The sequence below is a fragment of the Panulirus ornatus genome, chromosome 27 (genome assembly GCF_036320965.1).
Source record: "Panulirus ornatus isolate Po-2019 chromosome 27, ASM3632096v1, whole genome shotgun sequence".
Lineage (NCBI taxonomy): Eukaryota > Metazoa > Arthropoda > Malacostraca > Decapoda > Palinuridae > Panulirus > Panulirus ornatus.
In genome coordinates this window covers 16424601-16450599 of record NC_092250.1, presented here as the reverse complement: position 1 = coordinate 16450599, position 25999 = coordinate 16424601, and the positions used below count along the sequence as shown (strand labels likewise).

Here is a 25999-nt window from a genome sequence, read left to right as displayed (position 1 = left end):
AGAGAGAGAGAGAGAGAGAGAGAGAGAGAGAGAGAGAGAGAGAGAGAGAGAGAGAAATATTCATACATCACAGTAATACAACATAAGTGGAGAATCTCTCTCTCTCTCTCTCTCTCTCTCTCTCTCTCTCTCTCTCTCTCTCTCTCTCTCTCTCTCTCTCTCTCTCTCTGTACTACATGCTTAATGACACTGTTACAGAAGGCCAAAAGAAGAAAAAAAAATAAATAAAGGTAAAAATATGAAGCATTTGGGCCATCATGAATCAAACCCGGGTACTGGAATGGTGACTCAAGGGATGTGAACGAAACATTAGAATCTCATTAAGGAATACAAATGACTGGGAGGTTAGTGAAACATTTAGAAAAAAAATGAATAAACAATGAGATCCAGAGAGAGAGACTTTGTGTCAAATATTGTCAATGAACATCTCGAGCCACTTTCTAAGCTTTCTCTCTAAAGCTGAACGTTCACATCCTAAGCTTTATATATACAGACAAAAAAGCTTATGAAAAAAAAAAGCTTACTATGTCAAAAGTGACTTTGAAAACGTCAAAGGTATTGGCGATAGGTCACCAAAAGCGGTGACCTCCATGGTCGGCTTGACCCCCACATTCAATACGTCATCTCAGGTCAATAAGGGAGTGTTGACGAGGTCACTGGTGGGTCAGGTGGGAGTGTTGACGAGGTCACTGGTGGGTCAGGAGGTCACTGGTGGGTCAGGAGGGAGTGTTGACGAGGTCACTGGTGGGTCAGGAGGTCACTGGTGGGTCAGGAGGGAGTGTTGACGAGGTCACTGGTGGGTCAGGAGGTCACTGGTGGGTCAGGAGGGAGTGTTGACGAGGTCACTGGTGGGTCAGGGGGGAGCGTTGACGAGGTCACTGGTACAACGGTGAAGGGCTACCACGGCCTACCTGTTGAAGCGTCATAACGGGAACGGCGCTCACCGTTCCAGCAACAGTTTTAACCTGGGTCACGCACCAACGGCTTGTTGACCAAGGACAACGGCATCTCTCTCTCTCTCTCTCTCTCTCTCTCTCTCTCTCTCTCTCTCTCTCTCTCTCTCTCTCTCTCTCGGGGTAGTCTACACGAGGGGGGACTTGATGTGGGGTCCTTGATCCATCGTCGGGTTAAAAGGATAGTGGGTGTGACCCCGACGGACCGACCCCCCCCCACGCCCCCCACTCCCCCCCCCTCTGCCTCCGGCGCGACGACCCACCATTTAGCGGCAAGATACAGCCAGCGGGGTCGTAGCAGGAATATATCCAGCCGTGAGAGAGAGAGAGAGAGAGAGAGAGAGAGAGAGAGAGAGAGAGAGAGAGAGAGAGAGAGAGAGAGAGAGAGAGAGAGAGGCGGGGGTACTGACACCCCTAATGAACGACTCTCCGACCTGACCTGACCTGACCTGACGGGTCAGTAAACGCGGTGTTTGTGTGCTCGCAGTAGTGAGCTACTGGCTTCTAATGTCAAACATGGCGACTCTGTATTCTGTAGTCCACACTACAACATCTGCAACCTGAGCTAGTGTTTTGAGAGTCACTTGATGGTGGATGGAGGAAGGCGAAGCGCCATGTTCCACTACGGAATACTGGACTACAATTGAGCGTTGGTTTTGTATAGCATGAAAGATGGAGAACGTGGTGAGATGCGGTGTGCCATCAACCCGAGGCAGACTGTTAACGATAAAAAAAAGATAAAAATACTGGGAAAAATTATCCGAGGAAATAAATAACAAGAAATTTGTCCTATCTTATTCGGTCAACAATATATATATATATATATATATATATATATATATATATATATATATATATATATATATATATATATGTAATCACATAATACCCCCCAACAGCCAGGATTCGAACCCAGGTAGCGATCCCGCCTACCACGCAAAAGGACCTGGGTTCGAATCCTGGATGTTGGAGGGTATTATGTGATTACATATATATATATATATATATATATATATATATATATATATATATATATATATATATTTCGTGACATTCAATTAGGAGTCTGATGATATATTAAGGCCTTGAAACGTTCATGTTAAAAACTAATGATAATTAGTGCCAGTTAGTGGGGGGAGGGGGGAGCAGGTAGAGTGATGCATTCCCCTGGTTAAATGGTCTCTCTCTCTCTCTCTCTCTCTCTCTCTCTCTCTCTCTCTCTCTCTCTCTCTCTCTCTCTCCATCCCTTCATAACATCAGATGACAACAAAGTCATAATTTCATTTCCTGTTACCACCCCCCTCCCAGCCGACCCCCCCTCCCAACCTCTCAAACAAAAACAATGAATTTCGCCCATGTGCAGGGGTAGAATAAGCCCCACTTTAACCATGACGGAGACTCGAACGTGTGTGTTTGTGTGTGTGTGTGTGTGTGTGTGTGTGTGTGTGTGTGTGTGTGTGTGTGTGCTTTTCTGTCTGACACGAAGCTGGAAAATTAATGCAACACCGACCTCAACCCCACGCTGTATGGCTGTGAAAATATGTCATAATCGTCTGTCTGTCTGTGTCATGAGGGGTTAGGGGCCAAGTCTGTGATGTGTTTCTGTGTAATGAAGGATCTAAAGTCGTCTCTGTTGTGTTTGTTTGTGTAAAGAAGGATTCAAAGCCAAGTCTGTGATGGGTTTGTCTGTGTGATAACGACTTCAGAGTCTAGTCTGTGATGCGTTTCCCTGTCTGAGTGATGAAGGCATCTGTGTACATTCTCTGATGTGTGTGTGTGTGTGTGTGTGTGTGTGTGTGTGTGTGTGTGTGTGTGTGTGTGTGTGTATTCGGTATCCTAGAAGCCAGCCAGTCTTTGGTGTGTCTGATTCCCCTTGTGATTTCTAAGCCATATACAGTTGGGACCGACACACATCACCCGATGGGAAGACGCACGTCCAGTGGAAACCACACTCCCCAGACATATTCCAGTCATACTTTCTCCTCCGAGTTCTGGACACTATAACGCCACAAACACGGATTCAGTATGCCTTAAGACCCCCTTCTATCCAGCACCAAAACCACTCCCATACAGAAGACACTGAACACCAACCACTACATACATGCACAGTATCACGCTCCCAAAATTGGATCTCACAGGGTGGACGTAGCTGGCTTCCTGGGCGGTGCAGGAGCCCCACAGAGGATAAAAGGGATCCCTGAGGCAGAAAGATGAGGCAAGGTAAATACAAATATATATATATTTACGAGGTGGTATACTGGGGCTCGGAGTGAACCAGGGCATGCGAAGCGTCCGGGGCAAACCATGGAAAGTTTTGTGAGGGCCTGGATGTGGATAGGGGAGGAGCTGTGGTTTCGGCGCATTACACATGACAGCTAGAGACTAAGCGTGAACGAATGGGGTGGCCTTAACGTTCGTCTGTTCCTGGCGCTATCTCGCTCTCGCAAGAAACAACGATCTAGTTCAGCGAGAGAGAGAGAGAGAGAGAGAGAGAGAGAGAGAGAGAGAGAGAGAGAGAGAGAGAGAGATTGCACTTTTCATGCAAAGGCCTGAGTCAGCATTTTGTGTTTGCGTTTTCAAGTCAGGTTAACAAACACCAGACATTTCAAATTCACAGCAAATAATAGATTGTAAACGCTCTGTATATGATATGTATACGACAAAAAAATATATAATGATTCAACAACAACAAAAAATATTAATGTAAATTAAACATACAAGCCTTTGAACCCGAGCGTTTCATAAATTTGTGAACGAGTTGAGATAGGAAAACGGATCAGAACTCTCTCTCTCTCTCTCTCTCTCTCTCTCTCTCTCTCTCCTTGATAAGCATACTAATAAGGAGCAAAATTCCCACGGCCATCCTCCAAATTAGCACTTAACGTGGGCTATAAAAAAAAGGCTAATTGAATATATTTTTTTCTTTTTTTGTCTCTCTCTCTCTCCAGCAAGTTTTACCAAAAAGTCCACACCATTCTCCCTCCATTAACCAAATCTTTATCCTCCAGAGAGACTGCTAAATATATATATATATATATATATATATATATATATATATATATATATATATATATATATATATATATATATATATTCATTTTGCTTTGTCGCTGTCTCCCGCGTTAGCGAGGTAGCGCAAGGAAACAGACGAAAGAATGGCCCAACCCATCCACATACACATGTATATACCATACACGTCCACACACGCACATATACATACCTATACATCTCAACGTATACATATATATACACACACAGACATATACATATATACACATGTACATAATTCCTACTGTCTGCCTTTATTCATTCCCATCGCCACCTCGCCACACATGGAATAACAACCCCTTCCCCCCGCATGTGCGCGAGGTAGCGCTAGGAAAAGACAACAAAGGCCACATTCGTTCACACTCAGTCTCTAGCTGTCATGTAAATATATATATATATATATATATATATATATATATATATATATATATATATATATATATATATATATAGCCTTCGGATATCATACAGTGTAATAAATTCTTTATGTTCACACAACGGGCTATATAGACCCCCATGTAGGTCGAAAAAAAAAGAGGTGGGGGGTGGGACTCGGGTCGGGTCGGCGAAGCAGTGAACCATTTCGCCTCGCAGAATGTGTCAAAGGGAAGGCTTCGAATAGGGCAATTGTTAGAAATGTCAAAAGGCTTTTGAAGTCTCTCACCCCACCATTCTCTTCTGACCATTTGGGCGCAACCGAGCGGTCGCCCTGGTGCCACGCTTCGTTCATCTCGCGAAGAACTGGACAACGAAATAGGAATCCAAGGGGGAATGCCCCCCCGAAGCCTCAAAGATTCGAACACTCTGGGGCTTCCAAACCTCAGTGATTCGAAGACTTAGAGACTCGAGACCTCAGGGCGTGGAACCCCCAGAGTCTCGAAACCACAGGAAGTGGAACCCTCAGAGTCTCGAAACCACAGGGAGTTGAACCCTCAGAGTCTCGAAACCACCGGGAGTTGAACCCTTAGAGTCTCGAAACCACAGGGAGTTGAACCCTCAGAGACTCGAAACCACAGGGAGCTGGACCCTCAGAGACTCGAAACCTGTGCATCTGGAACCAATGAACCTCTTTATTCGTTTATTCATTACTTGACAGCTGCTGAAAAGCTAAACCACCATCACAGGAGTCTCAATGACTCACTGCACTTTGATTCTGTACCGAGTTCAGCGAGTCAGTGAACCCTGATTTCACCTTTCCCCACCTCAGAGTGCGAAGAAAAACCCCCCTTCTCGTACGCAGATGTGACATGGGAGCGTCGCATCGCAAGGCCACGACGGCGCTAAAAGCGCACCAACAAATACGCACAGACTGTACCATTGGAACCTATGTCTCCCTCGAGACACAGAATGCCCATATAAGCCACACACGTCTACCAATCGCCCTCTCAACCCGTCACAGACAAGGGCCTCCCCCTGCACCCACCCAACACCCCCACCTCCACGTCGAAAGAGAGAGAACGGTCGAACCCCAATTCCCCACTCGGAGGAACTTCAGCCATACTGGACATCGCACAACGACTCACGCATGACACTATCTTCCTTCCATCCCCGCCATGGACACCACGAGCATCAAACCACACGAGAGGCCGTGGCCGAGCTACGAGCCTTCGCGAACCCCTTACCTACCACCACCAGATCCTGGATATGGAACCGAAATCCTTTATAAAGGAACAGAATCCTTTATATAGGAACCGAATCTTTTATAAAGGAACCGAAATCTTTTATAAAGGAACCGAATCTCTTAGTGTCATGTCCTATCTAGAGACGCCAACGTATTCAGGGTTCAGTCATTCACTGAACCTTCCAGCTCATGCGAAGGTGATCAATCAAACACCCGCTCTATGTAACGGTTTAAAAGACTCATTAAACCTAAGGTTTGCTAGGGTTTAATGCCTCATCAAACACGAGTTTAATCTCATCAAACCTTGGTTTAATGCCTCAATAAACCTTGATTTGACGACTCACTGAACTTTGAGCTCGGTAAACCTTGATTTCAAGCCAGACTTTGTGACTCTCCGAACTTAAGACCTTACGCAAGACACCTTCGAACTGCTCACCCTGGAGTTTCAAATGACCCACAAGGAAGCGTTGAACTTAAGCTTGAATGCGTCTGAGCGTAATTTCTATAGGTTTGTCCCGCGAGAGAGAAGGACAATATATATATATATACATATACTCAGTGAGAATATTTCCCCAAATCCCCGGTTATATCTCTCGCCATAGCAATGTAGACGGCTATTCCACACGCCAGAGCAACAGATCTATCACAAGGACACTCATGAACCCACGTCTCTCTCTCTCTCTCTCTCTCTCTCTCTCTCTCTCTCTCTCTCTCTCTCTCTCTCTCTCTCTCTCTCTCTCTCTCTCTCTCCTCATTTTTCCCCTCTCTTTCTCTCCCTCTCTTGCCTTTCCCTCAACCGTTTCATGATCACATCCATCACCTCTCCCTGACCAATGAATGAGTCGTCTGCTATATTCAATTACTCCATCCATAATGGCTCGCTTTCTTTATTTGATTTCCATCAGACCTTTCTTCCATTTTCTAATTATCCTGCTCTCATTAGCACTTAGCGGCGCCAGCACAGAGACCCCCTACGTTCCTTGGACCTGTACAGACCCCCTACGTTCCTTGGACCTGTACAGACCCCCTACGTTCCTCGGACCTGTACAGACCCCCTACGTTCCTTGGACCAATACAGACCCCCCCTACGTTCCTTGGACCTGTACAGACCCCCCTACGTTCCTTGGACCTGTACAGACCCCCCTACTTTCCTTGGACCAGTACAGACCCCTTACGTTCCTTGGACCTGTACAGACCCCCTACGTTCCTTGGACCTGTACAGACCCCCTACGTTCCTTGGACCAATACAGACTCCCCCTACGTTACTTGGACCAGTATAGACCCCTTACGTTCCTTGGACCTGTACAGACCCCCCCCTACGTTCCTTGGACCAGCACAGACCCCTTACGTTCCTTGGACCTGTACAGACCCCTACGTTCCTTGGACCAGTATAGACCCCTACGTTCCTTGGACCTGTACAGACCCCCCCCCCTACGTTCCTTGGACCAGCACAGACCTCTTACGTTCCATGGACCTGTACAGACCCCCTACGTTCCTTGGACCTGTACAGACCCCCCCCCCTACGTTCCTTGGACCAGCACAGACCTCTTACGTTCCATGGACCTGTACAGACCCCCCCCTACGTTCCTTGGACCAGCACAGACCTCTTACGTTCCTTGGACCAATACAGACCCCCCCCTACGTTCCTTGGACCAATACAGACCCCCCCCTACGTTCCTTGGACCAATACAGACCCCCCCCTACGTTCCTTACCACCGGAACGTCCTCATTTCCCACATCTCTGCAATATCAATATCTCTAAACTGCATCATTTGAGTTAATCTCTCTCTCTCTCTCTCTCTCTCTCTCTCTCTCTCTCTCTCTTACATCAATATGTCTTCCTCACTGTCGTAGGGGTGATTGCCCTTTCTGCCTCTCTCTCCCCTACATCAATACATCTTCCCTACATCAATCGAGTTGATGGCCCAATCTACCAACCCCTCTTCTACATCAATATATCTTCCCTACGTCAATCAAGTTGATGACCCTACCTACCAGCCCCTCTCCTACATCAATACATCTTCCCTACATCAATATATCTTCCCTACATCAATCGAGTTGATGACCCCGTCTACCAACCCCTCTCCTACATCAATACATTTTCCCTACATCAATCGAGTTGATGGCCCTACCTACCAACCCCCTCTCCTACATCAATATATCATCATCCTCTACATCAACCATGTTTACCTTGATGGGAAATCTGCAGTTGATGTCGGAACTAAAAAAGAAAAAAAAAAAATGGCTAAATGAGGAGAGGATGGCCCCCTTTTTTTTCATTAGCAGACTAATTACTCTTGGTATAAATTAATTGAAGTACTTGGCACGTAATTAGATGCGATGGGGTAACGCATGTTCATAAAGTCTTTTGTGGCCTATTGTATAGGTAGGAAACCCGACACTACGTCATCGCGAATGGTGTCTTTGTAATTAGAAATGGTGTCTTTGTAATTAGAAATGGTGTCTTTGTAATTAGAAATGATGTCTTTGTAATCAGAAATGGTGTCTTTGTAATTAGAAATGGTGTCTTTGTTATTAGAAACGGTGTCTTTCTAATTAGAAATGGTGTCTTTGTAATGAGAAACGGTGTCTTTGTAATTAGAAATGGTGTCTGTAATTAGAAATGGTCTCTGGTGCTACTTTCCCGTCATTTTGAAACTTTGAAGAAGAGGGGCGAATCTAAGAACGAATTGACACGGGCCTTTCACGGGGAACTGCATAGACTCCAGCACCCTACATCCCCATGGGGAGCAAAGGAGGTAATATGTGATGCCCCTTCTACCCTCCTGCGGGTCGTAGAGAGAGAGAGAGAGAAGAGAGAGAGAGGGGAGAGAGGGGAGAGAGAGAGAGAGAGAGAGAGAGAGAGAGCGAGAGAGAGGAGAGAGAGAGAGAGAGAGAGAGAGAGAGAGGGGAGGAGAGAGAGGAGAGAAGAGAGAGAGGAAGGGGAGAGAGAGAGAGAGAGAGAGAGAGAAGAGAGAGAGAGGAGAAGAGAGAGAGAGAGAGAGAATAGAGCAAATATAAGCAGAGGCGAAATGTCAGCTCCTTTTTTTTCCATAACAGATCAAGAATGACTGAGAGTTCATTATATTGATCACAGATCAAGAATGACTGAGAGTTGATTATATTGATCAAAAGGCGATCGCCGAACGAACCGTCAACGTCAACTTATGAAACGAGGTCGTTGGGCATTCCGATCCCAACTGCCACACCCTCCAACCCCCCCCCCCCTAACCCCCTACCCACCCAAACCCCCCTCCCCTCCCCCCATAACAGCTAATTAGGCGACTTCAAATTGCTTTACATTTCATTGTCTCCTGCAGAACAAAACAAAAGAGGTGGGGGGGGGGTGGGAGGGGGGGGGAGGGAGGGAGGGGGACGACGCCAGGTCTCTTCCCCCCCCCGTCACCCCCCCCCCACCTACCGTTAATAAGACACATGGCTGCATAAAGGGAAAGTCGCATCCTTGATTACCGTTCTCCGATGATTCGTCCGGCAACCCCCCCCCCCCCCCCCACCACACACACACACACACACGTCCACTACAACCTCTCTCTCTCTCTCTCTCTCTCTCTCTCTCTCTCTCTCTCTCTCTCTCTCTCTCTCTCTCTCTCTCTCTCTGAGGTATCAGCGAGGACGCCCACACCACGACAGTGAGCGTCTGTCCCACACCCATCACCACCACTGTCCCCATCACCACCATCACCACAATAGGCCGCTACACAATCTAGGCCGGAGAGACGCAATTCCTGCTAATATGAAAACACTATTGAATCATGGGATAATCCCGACACACACACACACACACACACACACACACATCTCTCTCTCTCTCTCTTGGGGAGGGGGGATGTTACGACGGTCGGGGTGGTGCGGGGTGGGGTGGAGTGGGAGTGTGGTGGGGTGGGGGTTCGATAGCGTGTCTGTGGGGGGGAAGGATTTATCTGCAGTGGGTGTCCCGTTGATTCGGCTGGAGGAAAGGAGAGAGAGAGAGAGAGAGAGAGAGAGAGAGAGAGAGAGAGAGAAGAAGAAGAAGAAGAAGAAGAAGAAGAAGAAGAAGATAAGATCCCTATTAGACGTGTAGTTACAAGGAGCAAGCAGATACAGCAAGCAGATACAGCAAACAGATACAGCAAACAGATACAGCAAACAGATACAGCAAACAGATACAGCAAACAGATACAGCAAACAGATACAGCAAACAGATACAGCAAACAGGCCTGTTGTCAGAGCACCGCTTTCCCTGTGTCCTCGAACACAGCTAAGCTTGGGGGGATGGGGGGGGGGAAACACCATCTTTCCCTTCTTCCTCTCCCATCCTCTTCCGTCCTTCCCTCCGAAGTACCCTTCCTTCCCCGTGATCAGCCCTGCCAAACAACACCTGCAGAGCCATCACCGACTTCTTTCATTTACCATCTATGGCTTCATTCTTCTTTCACACATCCACCCCTCCTCCAAGATGGCACCGAAGAGGGGAGAGGGGGGGGTGTTGTATGTGTCACGTCTCTCACAAAGAAGGAGAAATGAAAATGTGGCTTGTGGTCCTAACACCGCCCTTAACCATCTCTCTCACACACACACACACACACACACACACACACACTCCCCCCTACAGTCATTCCACCCCCCCCCCCCCGCTACATAATTCCCACCCCGGTAAATCATCATTAACGAGAAACCAAGGTAAATTGGTTTACCTAGGTGGCGGCCATCGGCCAGGATTTCCAACCCTCCCGTATATATATATATCTCTCCCTCTCTCCCCCCCCTGTGTTACTGTGGGAGTCCTGGAGACCCATGTGTGTGTGTGGGGGTGGGGTGTGGGGTGTGTGGGGGTAACGCCCTTCCTCCCACAGTGGTTGGCATAGCTGGCCACGGTAGGCACAGATCTGTGTATAATAGGAGGCGGTCGCACTCGCTCGGCCCGTCTGTGTCCTGGGCGAGAACCTTACCTCTCTCTCTCTCTCTCTCTCTCTCTCTCTCTCTCTCTCTCTCTCTCTCTCTCTCTCTCTCTCACACACACACACACACACTCTTACTCTACGGCCTTTACCCTTTAACACAGCCAAGGTCACCCTTTGTGGGCCGCTAAAAGCGTTACGTTGTTATGTCACCACAAACAACGCTGTGACGCTCCCCACGCGTTACGAAGCAGACAGACAGCCAGGGGTCACGCGCGTGGGCACTAACACCACTAACAACAACAACAACAACAACAACAACACTTTTACAGATCGGTTTCCGCCTTACACACAACCACCCCAGGAAGGTTCCACAACATCTTAACTACAACAGATAGTCAACCCAGGAAGGTTCCACAACATCATAACTACAACAGATAGTCAACTGTGTTTTTCCCCCGGGCCGGCCTTGCTCCTTCCTCCTCCTCCCCCTACAACCCCCCCCCCCCGGCCCCATTATCAGCGCCCCCCCCCCCTCTACCACATAACCTGGCCTACAACCCGCCCCACACGTAACACTCCTGGCATTGTAATGTGCTGGAGACGGCCCGGCCCGCAGTGAGCGAGGAGGCAAACGCCGTCGAACAGTCTTCCGCAAAGAAAACGAAGTGTGTGTGTGTGTGTGTGTGTTCCTCCTGGCCACTGATGGCTAAGTTCCTCAACCCCCCAAGGTAATGATCCCAGGGGACAAGGCCATCATCCCAGGGGAAGAGATCATCATCCCAGGACTAGGCCATCATCCCAGGGGACCAGGTCATCATCCCAGGTGACCAGGCCATCATCCCAGGGGACCAGGCCATCATCCCAGGGGACCAGGCCATCATCCCAGGGGACCAGGTCATCATTCCAAGATTAGGTCATCATCCCGGGACCAGGTCACCATCTCGGAACAAGGCCATCATCCCAGGGGACTAGGTCACCATCCCAGGGGACAAGGTCATCATCCCAGGGGACAAAGTCATCATCCCAGGGGTCCAGGTCACCATCCCGGGACCAGGTCAGACCGTCGACCATCTAAAGATGGGACTAGCAAACAAACAATAAACAACTGATGAATCAATAAATGAATAAATAACAAAAACGAATACATACCTTTCTAGTAAAGAGACGAATAAATGAATCAACAGATAACAAAACAGACAAGAGCAAATGAACAACAGTAAACCTAAACTAAACGAAATCAATAATCAACTCAGAGATGAATACAACAGAAAATGGAAAATGGTAAAATTCAATATATATAAATATATATAAAAGAAAATGTGTTGCCGGGTGAGAGTGGGAGACAATGTACGGCTGGTTCGCTCTCACTTTACATGGGCCTGCCCCTGGGGGCAGTGTTGATACGAATACTCTCACTTTAACACAGCTGCCTGCCTGCCTGCCTCTCTCTCTCTCTCTCTCTCTCTCTCTCTCTCTCTCTCTCTCTCTCTCTCTCTCTCTCTCTCTCTCCTTTACAACCCCCCCCCCCCCCCAAGGATACACGAAGGGACACCATAGGAACCGTCAATACAAAATAAAAGATAAAAGCAACAGATCGTTGGGTCGTAACGAGGCTGTTTGAGATCAGACAAGGGGTCGTAACGAGGCTGTTTGAGATCAGACAGGGTTCGTAACGAGGCTGTCTGAGATCGGACAGGGGGTCGTAACGAGGCTGTTTGAGATCAGACAGGGGGTACGTTACGAGGCTGTTTGAGATCGGACAGGGGGTACGTAACGAGGCTGTTTGAGATCAGACAGGAGGTCGTAACGAGGCTGTTTGAGATCGGACAGGGGGTCGTAACGAGGCTGCCTAAGATCGGACAGGGGGTCGTAACGAGGCTGTTTGAGATCAGACAGGGTGTCGTAACGAGGCTGTTTGAGATCAGACAGGGTTCGTAACGAGGCTGTTTGAGATCGGACAGGGATTCGCAGCGAGGCTGTCTGAGATCGGACAGGGGTCGTAACGAGGCTGTTTGAGATCGGACAGGGGGGTTGTAACGAGGCTGTTGGCAATCACCACTCACAGACCATGTGTGGTGAGTGTAGCACCGTCTACAAAGACAACGTAAGGAGGTAAACACATGTGAAATCCACGCGTGACGATACAAATGACAGTCATTCGTGGAGTTACACAGCGACATACACAAAACAGCGTCTTGAAACGTGCCTACCGTACTGTTTAACAACCAGTCTGGTTGTTAACAACCAGTCTGGTTGTTAGCAAACCCGATTAAGAATGGGTTTACGACGCGTGGCTGCGCGTGGCAAGCAATGCCCGAGTGAAACTGTGTATTGACGACTACAGTCGAAATAAGACGAATTTATTAAATACAGTAAGTGGATATGGATACAGCCACGACGATGGTAAATACAGCAATGTAGTAGTGTCCAATACAGCAGCTCTACTTCAGTCCTGTAGTACACACTACGGGGGCACACACCAAATACAGTGATGTCGTGGGAATACAAAAGGAATACAGCGCCATCAGTCCCATGTAGTGAGAATACAAAATGAAATACAGCGCCTTCAGTCAGTCCCGCGCACGCGCGCGCACAAAATTTTGACCAACAGCGTTGCAGGAATGAGAGAGAGAGAGAGAGAGAGAGAGAGAGATAGAGAGAGAGAGAGAGAGAGAGGGGGGGGGGGAGGGTACGTAAGCGCCCCTCCCACCCTATCATCTCCCCCCCCACCCCCACCCCACTAAGAGGAAATTAAATATTGAAGAGAAATTGACAAGTGTTTAGTGTGTGTGTGTGTGTATGTGTGTGTGTGTGTGTATGTGTGTGTGTCTACCAGACCAACATGACTTGTCGATGCGAGATGAAGGGAAGTCCAACTGAGGCTTGTCTATATACAGTACTGTTAGGTGGGGTGAAGGAGAACACACACACACACACACACACATACACACCCACACACACACACACACAAGTTCGTCTCGGGCCGCTCGCTCTACCATTGCAAAGTACGGCAAAGTTTATTTGGCTACTCTAGCCTCTCTTTTACGTCCAGCGTGACTCCCGGGCGTCGGCAACTTTGATGACGGAGTGTTGGTCGTAGTAGTAGAGAGGAAGGGAGGGACACACACACACACACACACACACACACACACACACACACACACACACACAGCTGGGATGCAGCGGTGCGAAATTCCAAAACCAACAACTTGGGAGTTTCTTGGAACAAGTTACGCCACCAGCTGCTGCTGCTGCTGCTGTGTGTGTGTGTGTGTGTGTGTGTGTGTGTGTGTGTGTGTATGTGTGTGTATGTGTGTGTGTGTGTGTGTGTGTGTGTGTGTGTGTGTGTGTGTGTGTGTGTGGAGGCAATGCTGGACCCAGGCTGGAACTCTCTGGCCTAACCTAAAACCTTTATCTATTTCCTGTGTGATGGATCAGATGTGAACGCCAACGTGGAACGCGCGCTCATGCCCCTCCCCCACCCGCCTGACACACGCACACGTGTCCTACCCCCTCCACTCTCTTCCCTCGACGCAGAACTTCCCGTTATATTCCACTATATCTTTATTTTAAGTAATCCACTGAGGTCGAAAGGAAGGAGGAGGAGGAGGAGGAGGAGGAGGAGGAGGAGACATCATCAGGGGAGACACAAGACGAGAAATATAACAGTCAGTTGATATACATCGAAGAGACGAAGCTAGGACGCCATTTGGTATATTCTTTTTCTTATGGACCGAACCTTGTGACTGTGATTAATCTAGTGATCAAATATTAATCCACGGATCACGAAGGTGTTATCTTTGGATCTCACGAATGGTCTTGCCTCCGACCTGCCCCTACGAGAGGGTCAGGTCAGAGGTCAGGCCATCAGAACCCAAGGGTCGCACCGTCGCGCTCAAGGGGTCGCACCGTCGTGCTCAAGAGGTCGTGCCGTCGTGCTCATGGGGTCGTAACGTCGTGCTCAAGGGTTATACCGTCATGCTCAAGGGGTCGTACCGTCGTGCTCAAGGGGTCGTAACGTCGTGCTCAAGGGGTCGTACCGTCGTGCTCAAGGGGTCGTAACGTCGTGCTCAAGGGGTCGTACCGTCGTGCTCAAGGGGTCGTAACGTCGTGCTCAAGGGGTCGTACCGTCGTGCTCAAGGGGTCGTATCGTCGTGCTCAAGGGGTCGTACCGTCGTGCTCGAGGGTCGTACCGTCGTGCTCAAGGGGTCGCACCGTCGTGTCCAGGGAAATACCATAACACATTACCAATCAAAACATTTCGGTATCATACAGAAATATGGAGAATATATGTCACACTAAGACATCAGAACTACTGAATCATCTCCCCGAAAAAAATATTCTTAGAAGAGAAATATATCGTGGCCATATTTATCTTTTCTAAATATACACAACTCTCCCTTTTCCTTTTTTCCTTTATTCTTAATGGTTTAATGTTATGGGCGACATATCAAGTTCGTGTATGATATATATGAGTTACAGTATATAACGACCTTATGTACATACACACACCCACACGCGCACACACACACACACACACACACACACAGACACACACATACCTCCCACATACACACACACACACAGACACACCCACACCCACCTCCTACATACACACACTCGCCCACGAACCCATAAAGCGCCCAGGCACAGCATGGAACCCCCCCAAAACCAAAACACACAAAACATACACACCCATAAACCACCATTATGAGTGAGGAGGGGGGGGAGGGAGGAGGGAGGGGTAGTGCTGTGTCTGGCGCCTCCTGGTGGCCAGGGGGAGGGAGGATGGGAAGGGGGGGGGGGTCTTTTGAGACACTGGCTAGGTTTATTATGGAGCTGTTTTCACAGACGCCCACACAACCCCCCCCCCCCCCCATGTGAAAATATAATTCGGAGAAAAAAAAAAGGGGGGGGGGGGGTCCGAAGCATTTGTGTCTCTCGGACGGGATGTGGCCCAGCGTGACGCCTAGATGGCCACGGGTTTATTTTTTTGTGTGTGTTTGGGTTTTTGTTGTTTTTTTGTTAAAATAATGTTTATAGACGGAGAGGTGTTTGTGAGAGCAATGGTCTCCCAATTGTGGTGCCATGTCTGTCTGTCTGTGGAATCGATGATGATATAAATATACTTTATTTACTAGAGAATGTCCAAATTTGTATCTTTTTTTGTTTCCTTCCCCACTGTAAAACAAAAGACGTGTCACTTTGATTTAAGCAAAGTAGCTGTTCCTGTATTATCTTAAGGGGATATCATATCGATGCCTTGGTTGCTACACTCCAAAGGCCCTTCTTCCTATTGCTAAGCCAAACTGTTCATTTGGCTACCACAGTCTAAAGGGCCTTTTTGTTGTTGTTGTTGTTGTTGTTGCTGGCAAGTCCCCCCCCCCCCCGTAAAAAAAATTAGTTCCTATTATTTCGAATTTTCCAGTTAGAAAAAAAAACACAATAAACAAACTTTGAGTTGCCATAATGTATAAATAAAACAACTTTGGGTTGCCCTAATATATATATATATATATATATATATATATATATATATATATATATATATATATATATATATATATATCATCCTATTTCCCTGGGTCATTCTTCCTTATATACCGACCCCCACCTCATTCGTCGTCCTCCCCCAACACCATCAAACTTCACCACACATTCTGGCGTACTTTATGACACGATCTGTTACCATTATCATATACCTCTCTCTTTCTCTTCTCTCTTCTTTCTTCTCCTTCTTCCCCACTCACCCCACAACATCCCCCCCGGGTCGAGACTCTCTTCCACCGTTTATGCATCCGGCCTCAAGAACCTCGCCAAGCATTTGCGTAATTCGACTGTTAACTTCGAAGGGAAGAGATATTCATGGAATATATATATATATATATATATATATATATATATATATATATATATATATTGTCGCTGTCTCCCGCGTTAGCGAGGTAGCGTAAGGAAACAGACGAAAGAATGGCCCAACCCATCCACACACACATGTATATACATAAACGCCCACACACACACATATACATACCTATACATTCTTACGTATACATACGTATACATACACATACATATACATATATACACATGTACTTATTCAAACTTGCTGCTTTCATCCATTCCCGTCGCCACCCCGCCACACATGAAATGGCAACCCCCCTCCCTCTCGCACGCATGCGAAGCAGCGCTCGGGAAAAGACAACAAAGGCCACATTCGTTCACACTCCAGTCTCTAGCTGTCATGTGTAATGCACCGAAACCACAGCTTCCTTTCCACATCCAGGCCCCACAAAACTAACGTTTAAGATTTAGTTGTACCTCGTTTCTGGGACGTGAAGGTTATGGGGGGATGGAAGAGATGATATTTTCCTTAATACTGACGGGGACTTAGTGTCATGGTTATCCTTGTTGACTGTGATTTCGTGCTCGGGGCGGGCCCCGCCAGGGTTCGAATCGTGGAAGCGGAAGTCGATATACAGTCAACCTAGCCGTTCATCCTTGCCACAGGGCTGGTGGATATGCGTATACAGTCATACGGGATAGCCATGGTTAGGGCAATTATTTACCCATGCCGTCTCAGCTACCATAAAAAAGATAGTGCTCTCTCTCTCTCTCTCTCTCTCTCTCTCTCCTCTCTCTCTCTCTCTCTCTACCCAACGGGGGAGACAGACACACACACACTCACACACACACACACACACACACACACACACACACATATCTCGCAACCACAGAAATTAATGGTGGGATGTTCCACCTTCGCTCTCACAGATGAATCATTGTGACACTTCGAAACCCCGCTGCCGCTCAGAGAAGCTCCCAACATTCAGGACACGAGGGGGGGAAGGAGGGGGAGGGCATCATCATCATCATCATCATCACTTCACCGATCAGACCCTCTACGTAAACCTACCAATCAGAAAACCCGAGCTGCATTCAATCGCTAACAGATCAGACCCTCTTCGTAAACCTACCAATCAGAAAACCCGAGCTGCATTCAATCGCTAACAGATCAGACCCTCTTCGTAAACCTACCAATCAGAAAACCCGAGCTGTGTTCAATCACTTCACCGATCAGACCCTCTTCGTAAACCTACCAATCAGAAAAACCCGAGCTGTGTTCAATCGCTAACAGATAAGACAGACAAACTTTGACGTACAAATCCATGGCCTCGAACCTCTCTCACTGGAATTCAATTCTTCTAATTATCATACCATCTTTACTGACCTCCTCTGCACCTTCTCTACGAGCTCTCGGCGTTTTATAAGCGCCTTGACCAAAGACAGGAACCACATTCCGAGTTCCGGCGGGAGTGTCTGGTGTACAAGATGTCTCTTGGTCGTTCCCTTACCCACGAACTTGACTGTGATGCTGACGGCAGCCAGCAACAGTTTGTCTGCACTACAGGTTCTCCTTAAAGTGGGGGCTCTGGCGATAGGTTAAGGTGCAATGTTTCGACTCCTAAGTGTGTGTGTGTGTGTGTGTGTGTGTGTGTGTGTGTGTGTGTGTGTGTGGGAGATTATTTCGTGGGGCCACAGACATATATATAGATACACAGACGGACGTAAAGATAGAAATATAGACAGATGGGAATTTTCTCTCGTATTCATCTCAATCTCCTGGCAGTGTAGCCAAGGGTGCGTCACATCTCATCTCCTGGCAGTGCAGCTAAGGGTGCGTCACAACTGGCAGTGTAGCCAAGGGTGTGTCACATCTCATCTCCTGGCAGTGCAGCCAAGGGTGCGTCACAACTGGCAGTGTAGCCAAGGGTGTGTCACATCTCATCTCCTGGCAGTGTAGCCAAGGTGTGCCACATGACCGCACCACAACCCATCATATATCAAGGATGTATTATCCCCAGGAGGGTGCAGGGCAGGGGGTCCTTCACCATCCTGGGTGACGTATTATATTTCATGGTGAAGCCATGGCTTATCCTTGTTTATATGATGTTGTTTTCCTCGTTTTCTTCTAATCTTTCCCTTCTTTCCATCAGTTTTCGTTTCTGCTCTCTCTCTCTCTCTCTCTCTCTCTCTCTCTCTCTCTCTCTCTCTCTCTCTCTCTCTCTCTCTCTCCACTTCGTCCTCTTTTTTTTCCACTTCTTTTCTCTACCCTTTCTTTCCTTTCTCTACGTGGAAACTAACCCAGGTCTCCTCCTCTCATTACCTCCCTAATCTTTCTTATATCTTTCTTATCTCTTTCTTATCTTTCCCCAAACCTTCGACGACTGATGGTCCTTGGTAACGACCAGCACCCGGAACCACACAGTGGTCCCCTCGCTATCACTGGCCAGCTTGCCGGAGTCCTACGTGGCCTGTCTGGCGGCGGGAGGGCACGAGGCCAACCCGGAGTAATACCTGTAGAGTAGAAAGGGAGGGGAGAGAACCAACAGCGGTGCGCAAGGGGAAGGGGGGTCAAGTGCCGACGTGAGACTGGAAGAAATGGACTTCTTTAAACTCGACCCAGTCACGTAAATATGTAGATAGGAGAGAACTTCTCATATATATATATATATATATATATATATATATATATATATATATATATATATATATATATATCCTAGCTACGTCTCTTCGTTGTGTATCAGCTGACTGTTATATTTCTTTCTTGTTTCTCCCCTGATGATGTGATTATGACACGAAAGTGCACTTGGGAACTTATCGTGTTTCATTTTCCCCGTGGACTCATAGGAATATATATATATATATATATATATATATATATATATATATATATATATATATATATGAAAGAGATGGAAGGCCCTTCCCTGCACGAGACCAGAGGTAATAAACACCTCTTAAATCCAAAGGAACTTAAACATAGGGTCATTAGGAATGCGACTTCATGTTGCATCTCCCCCCACCCAACATACACCCCCTTCCTCCCTCTACAACCCCCCCCCCTACCCCACACAGGGTAATTAGTCGGTGTGAAAGGATCTCGCGTTGCCTCCCTAACGATATCTCGGGGGGGAGGAGGGAGGAGGAGGAGGAGGAGGAGGAGGAGGAAGGGTGGGCAATAGAGGGGTGGTGGGGTGTGTTGGGGTGCTTGGGAAAGAGTAGGGGGTGGGGTAAGGGGGGTAGTGAGTAATATTCCCATCCGTGGGCCACGACTCCTGGAGGGAAAGGGGGATCAGTGGGATATGGGATGGGGTTGAGTGGGTGGGGTTTAAAGGGAGGGGCGGGATCCGAGCTGATCCCGTTATGATCACAGGGTCGGGTCCTTTTGAAACGTCTGCTGAAGGACGTTCCATTCCACCAGCGGTCCATTCCACCACCGGTCCACTCCACCAGCGTTCCATTCCAACAGCGGTCCATCCCACCAGCGGTCCACTCCACCAGCGTTCCATTCCAACAGCGGTCCATCCCACCAGCTGTCCAATCCACCAGCGTTCCATTCCACCAGCGGTCCAATCCACCAGCGGTCCAACCCACCAGTGGTCCATTCCACCAGCGGTCCGTTCCACCAGCGGTTCAACCCACCAGCGTTCCACTCCACCAGCGTTCCGTTCCACCAGCGGTCCATTCCACCAGCGGTCCTCCCTCATTACTCTGGTGTACCACGGAAAAACAAATACTCCATCCAATCAACTGCTGCAGCTTAACCCAGTTCACTCTCGAACGACACGACAGCGAGGCCTCCTCAGCGAACGACACGACAGCGAAGCCCCATCATCGAATATAGATTATCGCAATTACTGCGAGGCTGACACACACACACACACACACACACACACACACACACACACACACACACACACACACCACTACCCTGGGCCGCAATTTGGACAGCGATGGCGATCATTAGCGCCAGTCTGATTAATGATTAACCTGAGACATGGTTAACGAGGGGAGGGAGTGGGTGGAGGTTAACGATGCCCATTGAACCCCCCTACACCTTGTGAGCAACGTCCTCGATAAGCGTGATGGTAATTCACGTGGGTGTGAAGTGAACAGAAGCGCGGCGTGAGCAGCCCCTTCCTGCACACCCAGCTCTGTGCCAGTCTTAGTGGCCCTCGAATGTCTCACGAGATCAATATTGTGATCACTATAGGATGAACACCTCCCCAGTCAAGGGTACTACACACACACACACACACACACACACACACACACACACACACACACACAGCTGCTTCTTCTGCCTGCATGATGTACATGCTGGAACGCATGGATAACGAACTCATTTGCATACACCTAACATGTATCCATTATGTATAATGCATCAACCGTGTGCCTGCTTACCACACACACAGCCAAGCCCAAAGACCACTCCGTGCTTTACCATGACATGGTTTAGCTCATTCATAGCACATCGCACCCTATATACCACACTGATCCAATTCATTCTATCCCACGCATGTCTTTCCCCCTAGACAATCTTGAGGTCCCAGTACCTCCAAAGCCTCCTTCATTCCACTCTTCCATTTCCTCCTTGGACTCCTCCCTTCCTCATCCCTCCTACACTTATGACACAATAAACAAATCCTCTTCAGTTTGTCTTTCGTCACTCATCCTCTCCAAGTGTCCGAACCATTCCAGCACTCATATACTGTCATCCCTTACACGAACGGCCAACGTAGCACCCCACACAATCTCCTCCCCCTCATCGTCCGTGCTTTATGTGTGGGCACAAAACTCACATCCACACAACACTGTCGGGACTACTGCACCTTCAGGCATGCCTGTCTGTGTCCCGGTAGGGTGAACGTCTCCTTATACACACTCCTCGGTGACCTGAGGACCCCAGCCCCCTCATCCACCCCATGATTTACTTCACCCTCCCCGCCCCAATGGTTCCACCTGTTGCCGCGTCCACTCCCAGGTACCCGAAGCACTCCACTTCCTCCATGTCCCTTACATTAACACGTACACTCAAAACATCCCGTCTCATCTCCACCCTGTCGCCCTCCGCAACCTTACTCTCGTCCATATCTCTTCTCGAGTCCCACCTTTCACACATGCACACTTCCAAACCCACTGACCATCTTCTAGAGCTGCCACCACAACCGCGTCATCTGTAAACAGCATCTGATCTACTCCCATATCACTCCAGCATATCACAGAGTTGGACCCCCTTTACTCCAAGATCCCTGCAGCCACCCTCCCACCTCACCTCGCCACACATGTTCACACAGAGATCAAACAGCCGCGGTGACATCACACACCCTCGACAAAGACCCAGCCTTCACCGGGAACCACTCATCCTCCTCCATCCTGTCGTGTTCAAGGGGGGTTCATGACGAACCACAATCCTTAATGATGGTAACATTAACGAGGAAGTAATTACCTCGGATTTGTGGCAAGATGGCTCCCGTATCAGAGGCGCTTAATCAACCACACAAATTCTCACGTTAGACAAGGAGTCTTAAGTGAATTAAAGTTTTCTTTTTTGTTTCTTTCTCTTTTTTCTGAAAAGGGATTTTGAATTTAATGAATCCAGTGTCAACGCTGCGATGAGGCGTTTGTGCTGTTGTAATAAATTCATTATCGTCCGTCACAAATACAACATACTGTATCAACACTTTGATGCGAAAATATTAGTGTCATTAGCAGCTCCTGTTCATTAGCGAGGCGTAATTAGTTTTGTGCCTTAATCATCTGCTGTTTAGAATAGACGCGAAAATAGACAGGTAGATACATGGGTAGACGGAGAGAGATACAGAGAATCTACTCTTTTCTGCGTACACCTACGACGCGACGAGAGAGAGAGAGAGAGAGAGAGAGAGAGAGAGAGAGAGAGAGAGAGAGAGAGAGAGAGAGAATGTTCTATATCTTTCCCATAAATGGCCAATACGTGACCCAGACCAAAATACATGACTCGGCCGCAAACATCGGGAGGAAGAACGAATGAACAAATAAACACGAGGAAAGGAATGTAGGGAACAGAAGAAGAATATGAACCCCCCCTTTTGGGCGCTTTGTGGACCTGCCCCATCATAAGGGCGAGAAGGGAATAACATGATGGAAAGACGAGGGAAGAAAGAGACATCCAAAAGCCTCGGCGTTCATGGAGGGGTTCATCATAACGGCCCATCCTCGGGTGGCTGATCAAATCACAGAAACTACGGGGGGGAAACAGCGTTGCCTCAGCGGCGTGGACACGCGGGCACGCCTCACAGGAGCTGGTGTTCCCCCACCCCCGTACTCCAGTGTAGGACTCTCCCCTTTTCTCTCCCACTAGCATCCTGAGGCCAAAGGAGTCCTCCCTCCTCCTCCTCCTCCTCCCAACATCCTACACCTCCCAGACTTATCCTAACACCAGAGCCTCAGTCAGGACACCGCTGCAGGACTTGAGATCCTTCTAGTATCCTTCACTCAACCAAGGATCTCATTCAGTCCCAAGAAATAATAACTAAAAGGAAATGTCAAGAAAAGGGAAGTGGGGGCTGGCTGTTTGTGAGACACACAAAAGGTTATTTACGAGTACTTACGTGCCTCTTCTCCCTGTAAATGGTCCCTTTGGAGAACGGCAAACAAGACGATTTCGTCCCTACTTCCTCCAGGACACGAGGTCAAGGCAAGAGTCAGGTCAGGTCAGGTGGAGTTGGGTGTAGGGGGCCTTGGGAGTTCTCGGGAGACCCTCGCGAGGCGTTAGGTCACTCCTGTGGAAGACGATCCCGAAGTTAGCACAGAGGATACGCCGGAGGTCATCAATGTCGTACACACGTCAGGGTGATGCAAGTCAGGTCTCGTCCAGGTCTCGTCCAGGTCCACCAGGTCTCGTCCTGGACAAGGTTCTCGTCCAGGTCCACCAGGTCTCGTCCAGGTCCACCAGGTCTCGTCCTGGTCTCGTCCAGGTCCACCAGGTCTCGTCCAGGTCCGGATGTTTACGTAACCAGAAGGGTGAGGGTAAATCTATGAATATTTTTCTTGAAACGTCCACTGGGGAGAGGGACAGGTTTTGGTAGGAGGGGACGACTCTGGGCGGCGGCTGTGTTTGGAGGGGGGTCTCTGGGAGTGTTGACTGTAAGGGGGACGCGGGTTGTAGGAGACGAAGAATCAAGGAGTGGGTTATTGGAGTGGAGGGGGGAAGGGGACTGTCCCAGGAGTGTTGTGATAAGTTATGAGAAAAGGCGAATATATATATATATATATATATATATATATATATATATATATATATATATATATATATATATATATATATATATATACATATATACGAGCATAGTGCATATAAAAGCGCACTACCATATAATATGCCAACCTCCAACAGCCAAGTTCGAACCCGGGTGATCACATAGCCTAGCGGTAGCGCTCCCGCCCGCTACGCAGGGGGTCCCGGGTTCGATCCTGTGGCTGTTGGAGGTTAGGTTTGCATGCTATATACTCTTGTGTCGCTGAAGTGTTCTCTTCCTAAAGCTAAACATTTCACGGCCATCCATTTCCAATTGATGCAGGGGTTTCCTGACTGCAAAACGTCCATTTACTTTCCAAAATCGGGAGGCTTCGAGTCTTGCAGACCACCAGTCTCTCATTCAAAGCTCCTAACAACGGCCACTGGTATATACCAAGACCTCCACTCCAAATATACCAAGGCCTCCACTCCAAATATACCAAGACCTCCACTCCAAATATACCAAGACCTCCACTCCAAATATACCATGACCTCCACTCCAAATATACCAAGACCTCCACTCCAAATATACCAAGACCTCCACTCCAAATATACCATGACCTCCACTCCAAATATACCAAGGCCTCCACTCCAAATATACCAAGACCTCCACTCCAAATATACCAAGACCTCCACTCCAAATATACCAAGACCTCCACTCCAAATATACCATGACCTCCACTCCAAATATACCATGACCTCCACTCCAAACACCTGGCCAACAACAACAATAACAATCAGACCTTGTACTCGGTGAGAAAATTCTCCATCCTGCCATACCTAGTACCCTTAATCGAATCTCCATCCTGCCATAACTTCGACCTCACGCGCATCAAAAGCACACAGAGAATCAAACACGGAGCAACGTGCATCAAGTGCGTGGAACATTACACACATGCAGGCACTTGTCAACACGCCTTTTGGCACAGTCGTCCTGGTACGTAAATGTTTACAACAAGATCGTCTTCCCGATTCCAGAGTCACTCTGTTGCGGCGTCGTTCAACGGACCACAGACTGACTTGGCACAGCTCCTGTTGACCTCAAACACTCAAGTTTGCCCTCACCTCGTCCTCTGACACACACACACACACACACACACACACACACACACGAGAGAAAAAGAAAAAAATATATCTACGAATCTTTCTTTGTTGCAAGACCTGTAAAGCTGAGAAACTATATTAGACTCAGTGAGTAGTCCACCAACTACGAGCCAGGGCAAAAGAGAATATGAACACAGTTGGTGACGGCTAAAGCCACAAGACCTTCGACCCAAGGTCCTGGCATTTTAAAGGCGACAGAGACGACGCGTGTACACCAGCCACGATGCAGGCGTAACCCCAGAATATCCCATGACGCTTGTGTGCAAAGACAGAATGCGTCTGCTTCACAGGCGTGGGAGAGGAGTCGTCTGCTTATAATTCGTCTTTACCCGTCAGTTTTCCATGGCCCTAAGTGGTACTCATGGCCCCTCACCAGTTACTCATCCACCTCACCAATACTCACGGCCCTCACCAGTTACTCATGGCCCTCAACTGTACTCATCGACCCACCAATGCTCATGGATTTCACCATTTACTCTTCACCCCACTCATGGCCCTCACCAGTTCCTCATCATCCAATACTCATGGCCCTCACCCTTTACTCATGGCCTTCACCAGTTCCTCATCACCTCACCAATACTCATGGCCTTCACCATTTACTCATCACCCCACCAATACTCATGGCCCTCTCCATTTACTCATGGCCCTCAACAGTTCCTCATCACCCCACCAATACTCATGGCCTTCACCATTTACTCATCATCCCACCACTGACTCATGGCCCTCACCAGTTCCCCATCACCCCACCAATACTCATGGCCTTCACCATTTACTCATCACCCCACCATTGACTCATGGCCCTTACCAGTTCCCCATCACCCCATCAATACTCATGGCCCTCACCCTTTACTCATGGCCCTCACCATTTACTCATCCACCCATCTTATCCATGTTTCACTTCCTCCCCTCTTCTCTGAGCCCGTCCCCTCTAGTTTCACTCACACCAGTTTTCAAGTGTTTCCTCATCGCGTTTTCATTTTTTTCCTCTTCACCCTCACTAACTCCCCTGTTCCTTGTTTTTTTTCTTCCTTCCCATCTCCTTTACCCTGCTCCCTGTCCCTGTCCCTTCCGTTACCATCTGTGTTTCTCTGTTTTCAGTGCTAGTTTCTGGTGTATCTGATATATATATATATATATATATATATATATATATATATATATATATATATATATATATATATATATATATGTATATAAACACACACACAAACACACGCCTCATTCTTGTATCTCCTCTCACGATGTG

General features: G+C 48.1%; 1 protein-coding gene and 1 long non-coding RNA gene across 2 annotated transcripts in view; one reads left to right on the top strand and one right to left on the bottom strand.

Moving 5' to 3' along the window:
- Positions 1–23133, bottom strand: part of LOC139757606 (uncharacterized) — a 234185-nt gene extending 211052 nt beyond the window's left edge. The window contains exon 1 of the long non-coding RNA XR_011714681.1: positions 22964–23133. This is a non-coding gene — a long non-coding RNA (uncharacterized lncRNA). The remainder of the gene's footprint in view (positions 1–22963) is intronic.
- The window catches only part of LOC139757675 (uncharacterized), a 344152-nt gene that overhangs the window by 255235 nt on the left and 62918 nt on the right, over positions 1–25999 (top strand). The window lies entirely within an intron of this gene.